This window comes from Passer montanus, unplaced genomic scaffold (genome assembly GCF_014805655.1).
Source record: "Passer montanus isolate IOZ18808 unplaced genomic scaffold, ASM1480565v1 scaffold32, whole genome shotgun sequence".
Taxonomy (NCBI): Eukaryota; Metazoa; Chordata; class Aves; order Passeriformes; family Passeridae; genus Passer; species Passer montanus.
Genome location: NW_024367930.1, coordinates 8,932,939 through 8,947,507, shown reverse-complemented (window position 1 = coordinate 8,947,507; position 14,569 = coordinate 8,932,939). Strand labels below are relative to the sequence as shown.

The window sequence follows — 14,569 nt, the reverse complement described above, 5'->3', positions numbered from 1 at the left end:
CATCTTTCTATTCATGATGGTACTTTTTATCTGATGCACATTGAAAATAACTCAAGTTGAAATGAGAGAAGAATATTAAATGCAGAATAGTTGTTTTCTCACATTTTGAACGGCATATGACTTTACATGGATAACATTGATTTTAAAAAATGTGACAAAAATCCTGGCTTCCCTTGTAAAGTACTTCAACATCTAAAAGTAATTGTTTTCTCCTGTGCTTTAATTCTGTTTTACTTTTCTGCACGTGCTTATCCTGGACAAGTTAAAAAGTTCCCATCTTCTTTTGCTGAACGTGAGGTATCAAGTGTCTTGAAAGATATGTAATGCAGACTTCTAAAAAAACTACTTAGACTGGGAAAACAGAACAGTGGACAATAATATTTATGGTGTATTTGTATATTTGAATGAATTTAATAAATATCAGTATTTTTTGCAGTTGTGGACCTGTGTACTTGCTTTTGTGTTCTGATTTGGAAGCATTTAGATTGGCTTTGCATAACATCTCCTTTTCTTCAGAAGTAAAGATTGCCCAAAAATATTTGGGGGAATGACAGTCATCAACAAAAGTGGTGTCACTAAACTGTTGGCAGAGTGATGTCACGTTCTGAGGCAGAAAGTCTCCTGCATCAATATGGCAAATGTATGTAGACAGTCCCTCAGTTCCGTGTCTGTAATAACCTTCCAGTAATAATGCTGAAATGCCTTACCCTAAACTCAGGCTTGCCCCCGGGCTGACCAAAATCTTTACTGATTGAAGAGATTTTCACCTACTAATTTCTTACAGCTACCTTGGGGAAAATGGTCAGCTCATGTGGATGAGAAGGTGTAAGGGCTATGAGTATCTCGAGAAATGAGTGTATATGGTATGGACATATTCCTGTTAAAAGCAGAAAGACAATACAGAAGTTCCTAAATCTGATAAGAAGGAATGATGTTTTCTGACATTCTACAATGGAGTTACAGTGACAAATGTATAGGGGATAGTAAACTAAGTGTTGTGAGTGTCTGGAACAGTTCAGAAATAATAAAACAAGTAAACATGTACCACCATGCAGTTCTTGCAGAAGAAATTCTCTGGATTTTTTACATGCATGTTTGTTTACCATGGAGGCCTAAGTAGACGTCTGATCACCAGCTCAATCTTGATGCCAGACCTGTCTCATGAGCTGTAGTGGGAGCAAGTAATCTGATGGAGAAGGTGTCTTTTCAGGCTAGGGAGACAGGAGCTAATGTTTATCCTAGAACCTACTCAGCAAGCCAAACACTTTTCAACACTTAGGATGGTCAAAATGAGGGCCAGTCCTGACAAAGCAGAAAGAACAGCAGAAGAAACTCTGGTAAGTTCTGTAAATTTGTGAGTTTTCTGTGTTAGCATGTTGTGCTAATTGCCTTTTCCTTTTTTCTTCACCATGTTCCAGTTCACATATGTGTGTGTATTGCTGTTGGACAAAGAATGATCTCTAAACAAAGAAGGCAGAGGTTTATGTTATGTAATAAATAATACATATTCATATTGTAAGATCAAGATGTTTTCTGTTTAAGATCAAAATCTAGGAAAATTATAGTGAACGTTCAGTTAACTGATAGGAGGCTAGTAAGGCATGTGTTGAAGCATCAGAGAAATTGTCGAAATGGACACTGGGGAAAGTTCCTTTTGGAAAATGAAGGAATATTCTTTTTTTGGTAGATATCCTGATCTGAATGTTCTTTTTATGTGGCTTTCCTGGACTATCTGATTAGATTTCTTATCAAGGAAATGCTTTTAATCTTTCCCCAAGCCTTTTGCAGTGAATCTATTTCAGGGTTTTTTTAGGTATCATCTTTAACATCTTGTTCTGTCCTTGAGGCTTATGAAGGACAGTATTGTGGTTTTATTTCCATCTCACAAGACCAGCCAGAGTGAAGCAGAAAGGATAGCAAGTGCTGTTAATTTTAGTAAACAAATGCCTGTCCTGGTCTAGCCTGCCATGCTATCAATGTCTATCTGTTCGCAGATGTTCTGGTGTGCCACTGAAAGTCTGTAAGTAAATAAACATTTTATTTCTTTTTCCATCAGTGTTCCACAGGCTTCTCTGGAATTCTTTTCAGGAATCTACTAACAGTGTCTCTTGCCTTCAGTAAAGGTTAATTCATGGCGGTGCTCTAAGCCTGCAGCAATGAGCTTGCTTTGCTAACAGTCTGCCTTCTGCACCACAGTCTGGAAGTAGAAAAAGAAAATATAGGGAGAGATTTTGCATTTCTTGCCGTCTGTTACTACTGTGACTCATGTGTGTCTTACTGCTATACTCAAGCATGTTTGAAACAATGTGAGAGTGAAAGAGGCCCTTCACAGGTCATGTTCACAGAAGTAGTGAAGCAGATGTAGGAGAATAGCAGTTGAACAGAAGGAGGAAAGCATGCATACAGGGAAAGCATGCCGTGGGAGTGCTGGGGAGGAGGGTGAATGTCAGTCCCCCAAGAACGTGATTTTTCATCTGAGGAAGCAAAGAATTCTGTAGGAGTTGACACAGAGAACTTGATCTATGAAGTTGCTCAGTCTTGCTCAGATTTCTCTTGCTGAAGGTTTTTTGTTTTTTCTTTTTATGGAGCTCTTAATCCTATACCTTCAGTGGTAAACCAGAGCATTCTACTCAGCCATAGGATTTAACACTGACAAAAGAAAAAAAAGATTGAGTTTGCAGTCCTGAGGGGTATGGGGCAGGTGAAAAGTAAAGTCAGGACCATGAACTTTAGGCAAGAAAATTTTCCACTCTTCAAGGAGTTAGTTGGACCCCTTGTGAAACTGCCCTGAGGGACAAGGAGTCAGAAATTGGCAGATCTTCAAGGATGCCTTCTATGGAGTGCAATAGCTCAGGATCCCCAGGTGTGAGAAATTGGTAAAGGAAGGGAAGAGATGGACATGTCTGAGTTGAGACCCACTGGTCAAAACAAAGGGCAACAAGGAAATGCATAGCCAGTGGAGACAGGGAGAGGTGACCTGGGAAGAATATAGGTATGCTGTCTGGTTGAGTAGGGATGGGGTCAGAAAAGCCAAGGTACAGCTGGAGATGAACTTGGTGTGGGGTGCAAAGAGCAACAAGAAGGGTTTCTACAGGTACATTAGCCCAAGGAAGGTCAAAGGAAACAACACTGCCAAACAGGTATGAGTGGAAGGCTAAGGAACTCATCAACTTTTTTGCCTCAGTCTTCACTTGTAATCTGTCTTCTGGCGGGTAGTGGGGGGACAAAGTCTCTCTCACTGCAAGCAAAGATTGGTTTCGTGACCACCTGAGGAACCTAAGTCTATGGGATTTGACTGAGAGGCATCCCAGAGTCCTGATGACAACTACATTGTCTGATGTAGTTGACAGTCTACACTCCATGGTTCTTGAAAAGTCATGGCAGCAGGTGAAGTCCAGGGTTACTGGAAAAAGAGAAACATTGAATGCATTTTAAAAGGGCTGGAAAGGATGCTCCCAGGAAGTAGTGACCTGTCAGCCTCAGCTCTGTGCCTGGAAACGTCATGGAACAGAACTTCCTAGAAGCTGTGCTAAGGCACATGGCGAACAGGGATGTGACTCTAGACAGTCAGCATGGCTTCGTTAAGGGCAAGTCCTGACAGATCAACTAGTGGTCTAGTGGTAGAGAGCTATAGAGCAACTACATTAGTGGATAAGGTAAGGATTATGAATGTCATCTGTCTGGACTTGTGTAAAGCCATTGACACACTCTCCCACAACATCCATCTCTTTAAACTAGGGAGAGATGGTTTTGATGGGTGGGCTGTTCACTGGATGATGAATTAGTTGTATGGTTGCATCTAGAGAATCATAAAATCACAGAAAATCCCAAATTTGAAGTGACCCATCAGGATTATCCAGTTCAACTCATGACCCTGTGCAGGACACCCCAAGAATTACACCATGTACTTCTTGAACTCAGACAGACTTGGTGGTGTGACCACTTCCCTGGGGAGCCTGCTCAAGCACCCTGTGTATGAAAAACTTTTTCCTGGTATCCAACCTAAACCTCACCTGACTCACCTTCTTGTCAGTTCCTCAAGTCCTGTCACTGGTCACAAGACAGGCTGAGAGAGTTGGAGTAGTTCAGCCTGGAGAAGAAGAATTCAGGGAGACCTTAATGTGGTCTTGAGATACTTAAAGGGAGCCTAAAGGAAAGCTGAGGACAAAAGCTTCATCCTACAAGAGGGACAATTTATGTTAGGTATAAGGAGGAAGATTTTTTACAATGAAGGTGGTAAAACACTTAAGGTCAGATAAGATGGGGTTCTGAGCAATGTGATTTAGAAGATGCCCCTCCTCATTGTGGGGGAGGTTTGAACTAGATGACCTTTAAAGAACCCTTCCAATCCAAATTGTTCTATAATTTGATGATTTTAATCTCTCTGGATTTGTTTCATGTGTTTGAAATGCAGAAACAAACACTGCTATATATGTATTGCATTCTCATTCAGCTTTCTTCAGTCTAAGTTTTTGTTGTTCTGTCCCTGCTAGTTTATGGCAAACTTAGACCCTTGTAATATTTTGGTCTATTTGACAGCACATCTCTTTGGTTGAAATCTGATGGAGATGTAAAACATACAATGTACAACTCACTTCTCAACTGTTCATTTTTTTGTTTCTTGTACTAAGAAAAACGCTGTTAGTGATTTCTCTGTGGAGAGTATTGTGAAGTAAAGAAACCTATTTTGTAGCCTTGTTTCTAAATTTCATTCTTGCTGGTGTCTTCAGATTAATGATTTCATCTATGTGCAATTTTCACATGTGGAAGAATTAAGACAGATGTTCTCATAACAGGAACAGATGAAGAAACGTAAACTCATTCTCATCATAGAAAGTTGACACCTAAATTAAAGAAACTATTAAAGCTGTAGAATAAAAAACCCAAAGACTGAGAAGTTGACCAGTGGCTTACATAGATTAACTGTACCTTTTTCTGAAAAATAGTGGAGTGCAAGTCGTGGTTGTCACCACTAGATGGTCGTCTTACAACGCTTACCAGTTAGCATTTCTAAAGCTGCATTTAATCTGGAACTGATTCTGCAGGTGTATTTACTGCAACACTTAGTGAGGTATAGACAGCACAAAAGCACTTTCTGAAAACCTCTATAGGTAAGAGTCTTATTGATCGAAACAAAATATATTCTGGTGGTTGTAGACTGTTAGCAAAAAGGTGAAATGAAATTGATTCTTACTTTCAGCAGAACTGTTACAGGCTCAGGGCTGTGAGAAATAACTATGAAATCCCTTATAAGTTTAGCTAGAGTTCTAAACAAAGCTAATGGAAAAGTTTAAAAATAGTAAATGGAAAACACCTACAAAGATGAAAATACAGAAGTCAAACGCGGTGTAGGCAGAGTTGGTTGTGACTTAGAACTTTAAAATCTGTGGCAAAGGATTATAATGAAATCTTTTTATCTCTTTGCTGCTTTAGCTCTATGTTTGTTCCTTGCTGTCTCTGAACACTGGTGCTAAAATAAAAACAAGAAACTATCAAGGAGGGACATATAAAGATCAGCTATTGATTTTATATTTAAAAAACCTAATATTTTTAGCCTAGACTTTGTTAACTTTTAGACACTGCCTTTGTTGTTTAGAATGCATGTTGCCTTTTCGTATTTCTGAACTCTTCCTCATGGTCTTAGAGCTATAAGTTGAGTTTGTCATCCAGTGCTCCAATTCTAGCATATGGGTCATTTTAGAAAGGATGATTCATGTTGGAATCATGAGTCAGTCGTGCTGAACCCTGGTTTTCAACCAAGTGAACTCTTAACCTAGCCACAAAATGTCACAGCCCTTAAGTAATGAACATATTGTAAACTTCGTGGTTTACTTCAGATATAAAATTTAAAGACCTTGAGAATACTCTACCTTAAGCTGTCTTTTTTTTTAGTAAGAAAATGAAGGTGAAAAGGCATATATCTTTAAGATTTATGTTGCACCCTTACTTATGGTGAGTACTCAGCTTTACAAAAATTTTACTTTATATAAACTCATTCATCACATAAGTTTTATAAGGTCAGGTTGTACTATTATGGCATCATGCAATTACACCACCAGAGACTGCTCTGCTAAGAATTCAGCTGTCATTATATGAAGTGATGTTTGCTGATAGTTTAAATTATCTTGGAAAGTATTTTCTGTTTTCACATCTGTAGTATGTTCTGAGTCTTTATGAGTCAAACACCAATGACCTGGTATTTGGCTCAAGCTCCTAGTTTAAGATGATGAGCTCATTAGAGAGGTTAAGTTTGGAGGCAGCCTGGGCTGTTGCAGCCCTCGCCTGGCTGAGTTTGTGATCTCAAGGAGCATGGTCTTGGCAAGAAGCAAAGTCAGGACCCTGAGCTTTGGAGGAGTGAACTTCCAGACATCTAAGGAGTTGGTGAATGAGATGCCCTGAAAAACTTAGGGACAAAGTAGCTGACTAGAGCTGTCATTTGGAGCACAAAGCTCTCCATCTCAATGTGTGAGAAATCAAGCAAGGTAGGGCAGACACTGGCATGGATGAGCAAGGATCTAGTCCTCAAACTGAGAAGAAAGAAATGTGCAGCCAGTGGAAACAGAAGACAGGTGACCTGGGGAGAATCCAGTGATACCATTCAGATGTGTAGGGATAGGATCAAGTGTCAAAGCACTGATGGAACAGGACTTGGTGAGGCATGTGAAAAATAACAAAAAGCTATTTATTGTATACAAAATGTCAGAAAAGAAAGGCCAAGGAGACCAATAAATGACAGAGGAGAACCAGTAACGACAGATGTGGAGAAGACTGAAGTATTCACTGAGTGTTTTGCCTCGGTCTTCACTGGTAGTCAGGTTTCCCATGTCTCTCAAGTCCCTGAACATCTAGTGGGAGTTGGGAGAGCCAAGTTTCTCCTACTGTAAGCAAAGAGCAGGTTTGGGATTATTTGATGAAACTGAATAGCCACAAGTCTGTGAGGCCTGATCACATGCATCCCAGGGTCCTGAGGGAACTGCCTGATGTTGTTGCAAAGCCACTCTCCATTGTATTTGAAAAATCAGAGCAGTCAGGCAAAGCCTGGTAACTGGAAAAAGGGAAACACCTCTCTTGTTATAATAAGAGTAGAAAGAAAAATCTGAGAAACTACAGACTAGTGAGCCTCTCCTCTGTGCCTGGGAAAATTATGCAGCAGATCATTCTGGAAGCAATGTTAAGGCATGGCTTCATGAAGGGCAAATCATATCTGACCAATCTGGTGGCCTTCTGTGATGGAGTTACTGCAGTGGTTGAAAAAGGACAGTGAATGGATGTCATCTACCTAGGCTTCTCTAAGGTGTTTGACGTGGGCCCACATGGCATCCTTAACTCCAAACTGGAGAGATGTGGATTTTCTGGATGTACCATTTGTTGAATAAGGACCTGGCTGGATGGATGCAGCAGGAGAGTTGCGATCACTGTCTCTATGTCCAGGTGGAGGCTGATGAGAAGTGGTGTCTCTGTCTTGGGACCAGTGCTCTTCAATACCTTCATCAATGATCTAAGCAGTGGGATTGAGTGCACCCTCAGCAAGTTGCAGATGACACCAAGCTGTGTGGTGTGATTGACACACCTGAAGGATGGGATACCATCCAGAGGCAGCTGGACAAGCTTGAGAAGTGGGCCCATGGGAACCTGACAAAGTTCAACAAGTCCAAGTGCAAGGTTCTGCACCTGGGTCTGGGCAATCCCAGATGAGTACAGACAGGGAGATGAATTAATTAAGAGCAGTCTTACAGAGGAGAACTTGGGTGTTCTCATGGATGGAAAGCTGGATGTAAGGCAGTAGTTTGTGCTCACGGCCTGGAAGGCCAAGCGTGTCCTGGTCTGCATCTGCATCAAAAGCAGCATGACCATCAGGGTGAGGGAGGTGATTGTCTCCCTTGTGAGACCTCACCTGTAGTGCTGCTTGCAGTTCTGGAGTCCTCATCACAGGGAAGATATGGAACTGTTGGAGCAGGTACAGAGAAGGTCCACAACAACAATCAGAGGGATGGAACATCTCTTCTCCAAAGACAGACTGAGACAGCTGGGATTTTTCAGTCAGGAGAAAAGGCTCTAGTGAGAGCTTGTTGTGGCCTTACAGTATTTGAAAGGGTCTTACAGAGAAGAGGGAGTGTGACTTTTTACAAGGGCAAATAGCGATGGGACAAATGGGAATGGTTTTATACTGAATGAGGAGAGGCATCCCATTCCTGGGATTTTTCAAGGTTAGGTTGGATGGGCCCCTGGACAACCTTACTTAGTGGGTCCCTGCAATGAGAAGTGACATCATCAGCTAGACCAGGTTGCTCTGAGACCTGTGCAGTCTGATTCTGAATATTTCCAGAGATGATGTGTTGCATCCACCACTTTAGTGGACAACCTGCTCCAGTGTTTTACCATCCTCTTTGTTAAAAAAGTTCTTCCTTATGTCTAATCTAAATCAACGTTTTTTTATTAAAACCTTTACCCCTTGCCATGTAACAGCATGCTGTTCTACAACTTTGTCCCTGTAAATAATTGTTGTACTTGGCTCGTAAACCCTAAGTGATGGAATTTTTTTTTGCTGATTGGAAGTCACTGCTGATTGAAAGCTTCTGATAAATAAGTAGCATGATTTTCCATTTTTAAAAGATATGAATGGAGTGAAGCAAGTGAACTGGATATAGTGTTTTAGTTGAGAATTTCTTTTCTTATTCTTCTTTATCATGCAGTGTCCCTCCAGTTCATTTTCTAAGGCATAAATCTGGTATTAATCTAGAAATAGTCAAGTTTTATTAAGCAATATTCCATATATTATTTAGTATTACTAAAATTAAAACAATGTTAAGTGAAAAACAGTGAGAAGGGTTTTTTTTTTGGTAGCTAGGTAGTGATTGAATTTTGAGCCAGTATTTTGTGATTGATATAATTTGGTCATAATTTTATATAATTCCCATATTTTATTTTTTATGGTTACAACAAAATCATGTAGGCCTAGTTATTTTAATTAAAATAATGATGAATTGGATCTGTTCTATCTGTGCAGAATTTTGGTTAATCAATTTAGCATTGTTGACATTAGTTGTATGAAATAGTAGTAGTAAGCTATTTTCATGTGAAAATATTAAAACTCCTTATATATGCATAATCACATAGTTGAGATAATTATCAGCTGCTTAAGAATGTAATGAATTTTCATATTGGCACAGTAAAAGATTTGCAGGGAATGGGCATTAAGCAAAACTAATTTTTGACTCAGTGCAAATAAATTCATATTACTTCATAATTAATTTAAATAATATTTTCCTAACATGATGTTTAGATAATTAGTGCTGAAGTTACCTTAATTTTGTACCTACAACATACAGAATAGACTCTGACCTGTGCCTTGACTTTGTCATGCCATATTGAAGGTATTTAGACGTGGTGTGTTTTCCTGCCTGTAGAGAAATCCGAGAAAGAAGATTGGAAAATGAATCTTACCCCTACTTTGCCATTTTCTGTTGGATGTGTTAGGGCTTACCCACTTTATACTGTTAGCTTAAGTCCTTCTACATCTTGAGAAGCAGTCAATGTACTTCTTGTGCCTGACTGTTCTTAAAAAGAGATTTACTGGTGTGGAGCCTGCTTATAAGAAATGATGGTATTATGCTTTTTATAGTGGAAGAAAAGTGCCCTTATTAGTTCTTTGAAAAAGTTTGCAGATCAAGCCACAATTTCATTCTTTGCCTTGTTTGTCTTGAGTCAGATGTGACTTATGTTGGAGGAAAGTATATGCAATAAATTTCTGCTGAAGTAATGTGAAGAGTAGAGAAGGGCTTTAAAGTAAAAACAAAGCCACTGTTCCTTGAAACTTAGGCAGCTTTACAGATTATCTCATAAATTTCCTGTGGTCAGTTGTGCATTAGACTGAATGCTGGGCAGGATAGTAGCTCATATATGAACAAACATCAGTGTGTAAGGAGTGAATACTAAAGTTCTCTGCTTTGAGGCCTGGTGAATGAAGTGCAGGTTTCCTGATCTGCTCTCTGAAGTGTTTAGGAAGTGTGTGAATGATCACATGCTCTAGTAGGAGGATGCCCTTTCCCAGGTGAGGATTGAGTTCTGTGGTTGTTCCTCAGGGTGAAAGTAGTACATTAAGGTGGGTGTATAAACACTCTGAATGCTTCCAGTTTTCTTTTTAATTTTTAAATTAAAAAAAATTTCAATTTTAAAGATTTTTTTATTTTCTTAAGAACTAAAAACCTAGCATATTGAAATCTCACCAGTGGGGGACACAATCTGTTGAGTTGCTCTTGAATAGAATACAGATTTTATTTTGTGACAGGCAGAAATCATAGTTTAATAACTTTTACTTTCATAACTACTGAATTATTTTTGAATAGCGTTTGCTTACTGATATTGGTTTTTCACTGCAAAAGCACTGTTACTGCTGTGTGGGATTCCACACACTTGCATTATCTAATAGTTAAATAATAAGTGAATTAACCACAGTTTTCTGTAACTCTTCAAATGAGTTGATAAATGATTTAGTATTGGATCCCCCTAACAAGCACAGGCTTTGAAATTTGCATTTTCGTCTGAAACTTTAATGCCTTAATTCAGCTTCCAGAGTAGTTCAGATTTATTTGAAGTTGTTTCATGGATACTCTACTAGTAAAAGCAGATAATAAAACAATAGCAAAGGGAAGGAAAAAGGAAAATACAGCTTTGGCATGAAAATATTACAAGCAGAAAAGTGTGAAAATACCTTGAGCCTATCTTTTTTCTCAGCAAATGGCCTTGAATTCATTTTACTTTTACTATAGCACTGGCCTAGAGGCAAAATATATTTGAGTGTTACAACAGAGAGAGTACTACATGGAGGAATTTTTAAAATAGTGAAATACAACATATGCATAAACCATGTGACCTTGTAACAGGAAACTTTGTGAGGAGGGTAGACTGTGTTTCACTTTTCTACAATTCTGCAAGAATAAATTTTATTAGGTGTTAGTCAGAAAAAAAATTATCAGCTGAGTTTTATGCTGTAAGGTTAAATGATTCTTATGACTATGTTTAAACACTGGAGCAGTATAAATTCAGACTTTGATTTATTGGCTAGTTTGGTTAAGGAGCAGGATATTTAACTGTTGCCTTCCTTTTAAATTGCTTCTGCATAAGGACAGATTTTTGGAAAGGTTTGGGCTTTGAAATTTTTTCATGGAATAGATCTGGTGATGATTGCTTCTAAATGGTTTCTCACTCAACTTTGGCAAACTGTTAGTGTTTTGTTTTGGTTTTATTTTTTCCTATTAATAATTTAGTTAGAACTTCTTCTCTAAATTGAAGAAGTGAATGGAAAAATAATCAAGGAAAATGTTCTCTGAATCTTTTACCATCCACTTCCTCTTCTTAACAGTAATGATTGTAGCCTAATGATCACAGTCTAACTGAAATAAAAGGTGTCATTGCCTTCAGTTGGCCAGAACTTTGCCTCAATTATGAATTCCTAGATAAATCTCCTAATCAGCAATTTGTTTAAGAAAAGAACTATAATTTAAATGAAGTAAAATCAATTGCAGAAATATATCACTTTGAGAGCAGTTGTATATGTAAGTGAAAGAGTTGTTTTTCAAAACTTTGGTGAATTCTGTATGGCACTTTGTCTAATTTCCCTTGTTGAGGTATGGTACCCAAAATTGTGCAGTGACTGTGCACTGGTAGAATAAAATGTTTTGTATCTTACATGTGGAATTATGGCTTCTGCAGTGCTTCTGCCAGGAGTCAGTGAGTGCAAAGGCAGAACAATAATTACCTCATATGTTTTTAATAGCATATGTATATTAATAATGACCCAATCTGTCTTTTGTCTCTTTGATGACATATTGTTGACTCATTTTAATTCATCGTCTTACTCTAATCTCCAGACTCTTCTTCTTAGTGCTGTTGCCTGCCATTCTCTGGTTTCCTGTGAGTCAATTGTCTGAGATCACATCAGATGTTTTATTTCAGTTTAGAGATCCTGTCTCTAAAGTTTAGAAATGCAGTATATGTTATTACCCTGTCTGATAAATAGTTGGGCATGATGAATTTTCTGTTACTTCAAACCTATGTACAGCTTTTTTTATTTACATATGTAGTTTCTTATTTAAATGTTCCAGCATTTAATGTGAATGTGTTTGTCTGTAAGATTTGTTTGCTGCCCCATATTTTTTCCTCCAAAAGAATACAGTTTTAGTTTCTAATTATTTAGTCTATTTTGTCTTCTCAAAGGGTCTTTCAGAAGTGTGTGTATGTAGCTTTTGTTTATTTTTCCAGTGGTCATCAATGATTACTCCATTACAAAAAAAGCCTCCAAGCTATAGGAGTTTATTTGGTGAGTCACCAAATCCTTGTTAGTTGCTTTTCCCAGAAGGTTGAAATGTGTCTTGTACAAGCTATAATGCTTTATACTAATTTTATTTTGGTGCAAATCATTCCTATCAAAAATCACTCTACTACATAATTGTGGTAGCTTAGTCCCTAAGTACCACGCAACTGCTCACTCACTTTCTCCTGCTTCACCCTGGTGGACTGGGGAAGAGAATCAGAAAAAGGTAAAACCTGTGGGTTGAGACAAGAACAGTTCAAAATTTTAAACAAAGCATGGTAGTAATGATTATAGTAATAAAATGAAGAGAGAAATAAAATCCAAGAAAAATAATGCACAGTACAGTTTCTCACCACCCACTGACTGATGCCCAGCCTGGCCCCCATCAGCAATCAGCCCCTTTACAGCCAACTCCTCATTTGAGTGTTCTCAGTGTGTTTCCAACAGTCTAAAAATACAGGATAACAAATTGTTCCTGTGATGTCTTCTCTGAGATTGCCAGGAAGGAAACTAAATGATGGTGATTTTTTTTGATAGAGATGTAATTCACTGACTCATTTGACCACAAAGTAAGAGTTAAGCTTTTCTGTATGTTGGTTACTAGCCTAGGATATATATAGAAAAATGACTTGAATGTGAAAAGTGGCTGTTTCCTTGGTGTTTTTAGCAAATTGTCAAGCTGTTTATTTCTATTTTTTAGGGCATATTTGAAACTTCTTGAAGCTATATGGGACTTTCATCTAATATTCTGTACAGTAAACCCTCACTTTTGTGTTGTAAGCTTCTGAGTAATAATAACCATCTGACTTTGTTATAAATATTCTCACTGAGTTCTTTTGATGTGAATGCAGTTATTCAGGAGATCATTTTTCAGCACATATCTTTAACAATTCTTTAGCGCAAAAAATTAGTAAATAATCACACAGAAGGGGTAAAGTTGGAAGGTACTAGTTGGAGGTCATCTTAGTTCACAAACCCTGCTTAGTTCACAAACCCTGCTTGTTCCTAGAGCACGTTACTTGGGGTTGTTTCCAGATGGCTTTTGAATATTTCCAGAGAGGGAGACTCCACAATCCCTCTGGGCAGACTGGTCCAGTGCTTAGCCACAGCCTCACAGTGAAGAAGTTTTTCCTCATGTTCAGGTGGAACTTCCTGTGTAAATCAATTTCTGCCCACTGCTTCTCATCCTAGTTCTTGGCACTACTGGGAAGAGTCTCAGTCCATCGTCTTGACACTCTCCCTTCAGATACTTGCTTTTATAAGTTGATAAGGGCTGCTCTCAGTCATCTTTCTGAAGCTAAACAGGCTCAGCTCCCTCATCCTCATCTTTGAGGTCATCCTTTTTGGTGTCCCCTGGACCTGCTGCAGGGGCTCCATGTCTCTCTTTTACTGGGGATCCTGGAGCTGGACACAGCACTCCAGATGTGGCCTCACCAGGGCTGAGTAGAGGGGCAGGATCATGTCCCTCAGCCTGCTGGCAATGCTCTTCCTGATGCATCCCAGGATACCATTGGCATTTTTGGCCACAATGGCACACTGCTGGCTCATGGACATCTTGCTGTTTCCCCCAGGTCCTTCTCCACAGAACTGCTTGGACCAGCTGTCTTGGACCCCTTGTCCCTCTAGGGCACATTCCCCTGGGATTCTTCAAGAAGGTCCCTGAAGAAGCCAAATTAGCTCTCCTGAAGTCTAGTGTTGTGATCCTACTCACTGGCCTGCTTCTTCCTCACAGTACGCTAATGATCTCATGGTCTCTGTAGCCCAGGCTGCCCCCAACCTTCCCATCTCTAACCATGCATTCTGTGTTTGTTAGTAAAGGTCCAGCAGCACACCTTTCCTAGTAGGTTCTTTACCACCAGTGCCAAAAAGTTATTGTCAGTGCTTTCCAAGAACCTCCCTATGCCTTACTGTGTGGTTCCTCCAGTCCATGCATTCTGTGTTTGTTAGTAAAGGTCCAGCAGCACACCTTTCCTAGTAGGTTCTTTACCACCAGTGCCAAAAAGTTATTGTCAGTGCTTTCCAAGAACTTCCTGGGTTGTTTATGCCTTACTGTGTGGTTCCTCCAGCAGATGTTCAGGTGGTTAAAATCCTCCATGACAACCAGGGCCTGTGACTGGGAGGCTACTTTCAGCTGTCTGCATAAGACCTCATCTGCTTCCTCCTTCCCCCCAGGCAGACCCACAACAGTGTCACCCTTAATAGTTTGCCCTTTAATCCTAACCCATAAGCTCTTGACTCACTCATCCTCGCTGAGAC

The 14,569-nt window shown here is 39.3% G+C and overlaps 1 protein-coding gene across 4 annotated transcripts in view; it reads left to right on the top strand.

The window, feature by feature from the left end:
• Positions 1-14,569, top strand: part of BBS9 (Bardet-Biedl syndrome 9) — a 287,548-nt gene that overhangs the window by 8,585 nt on the left and 264,394 nt on the right. The window lies entirely within an intron of this gene.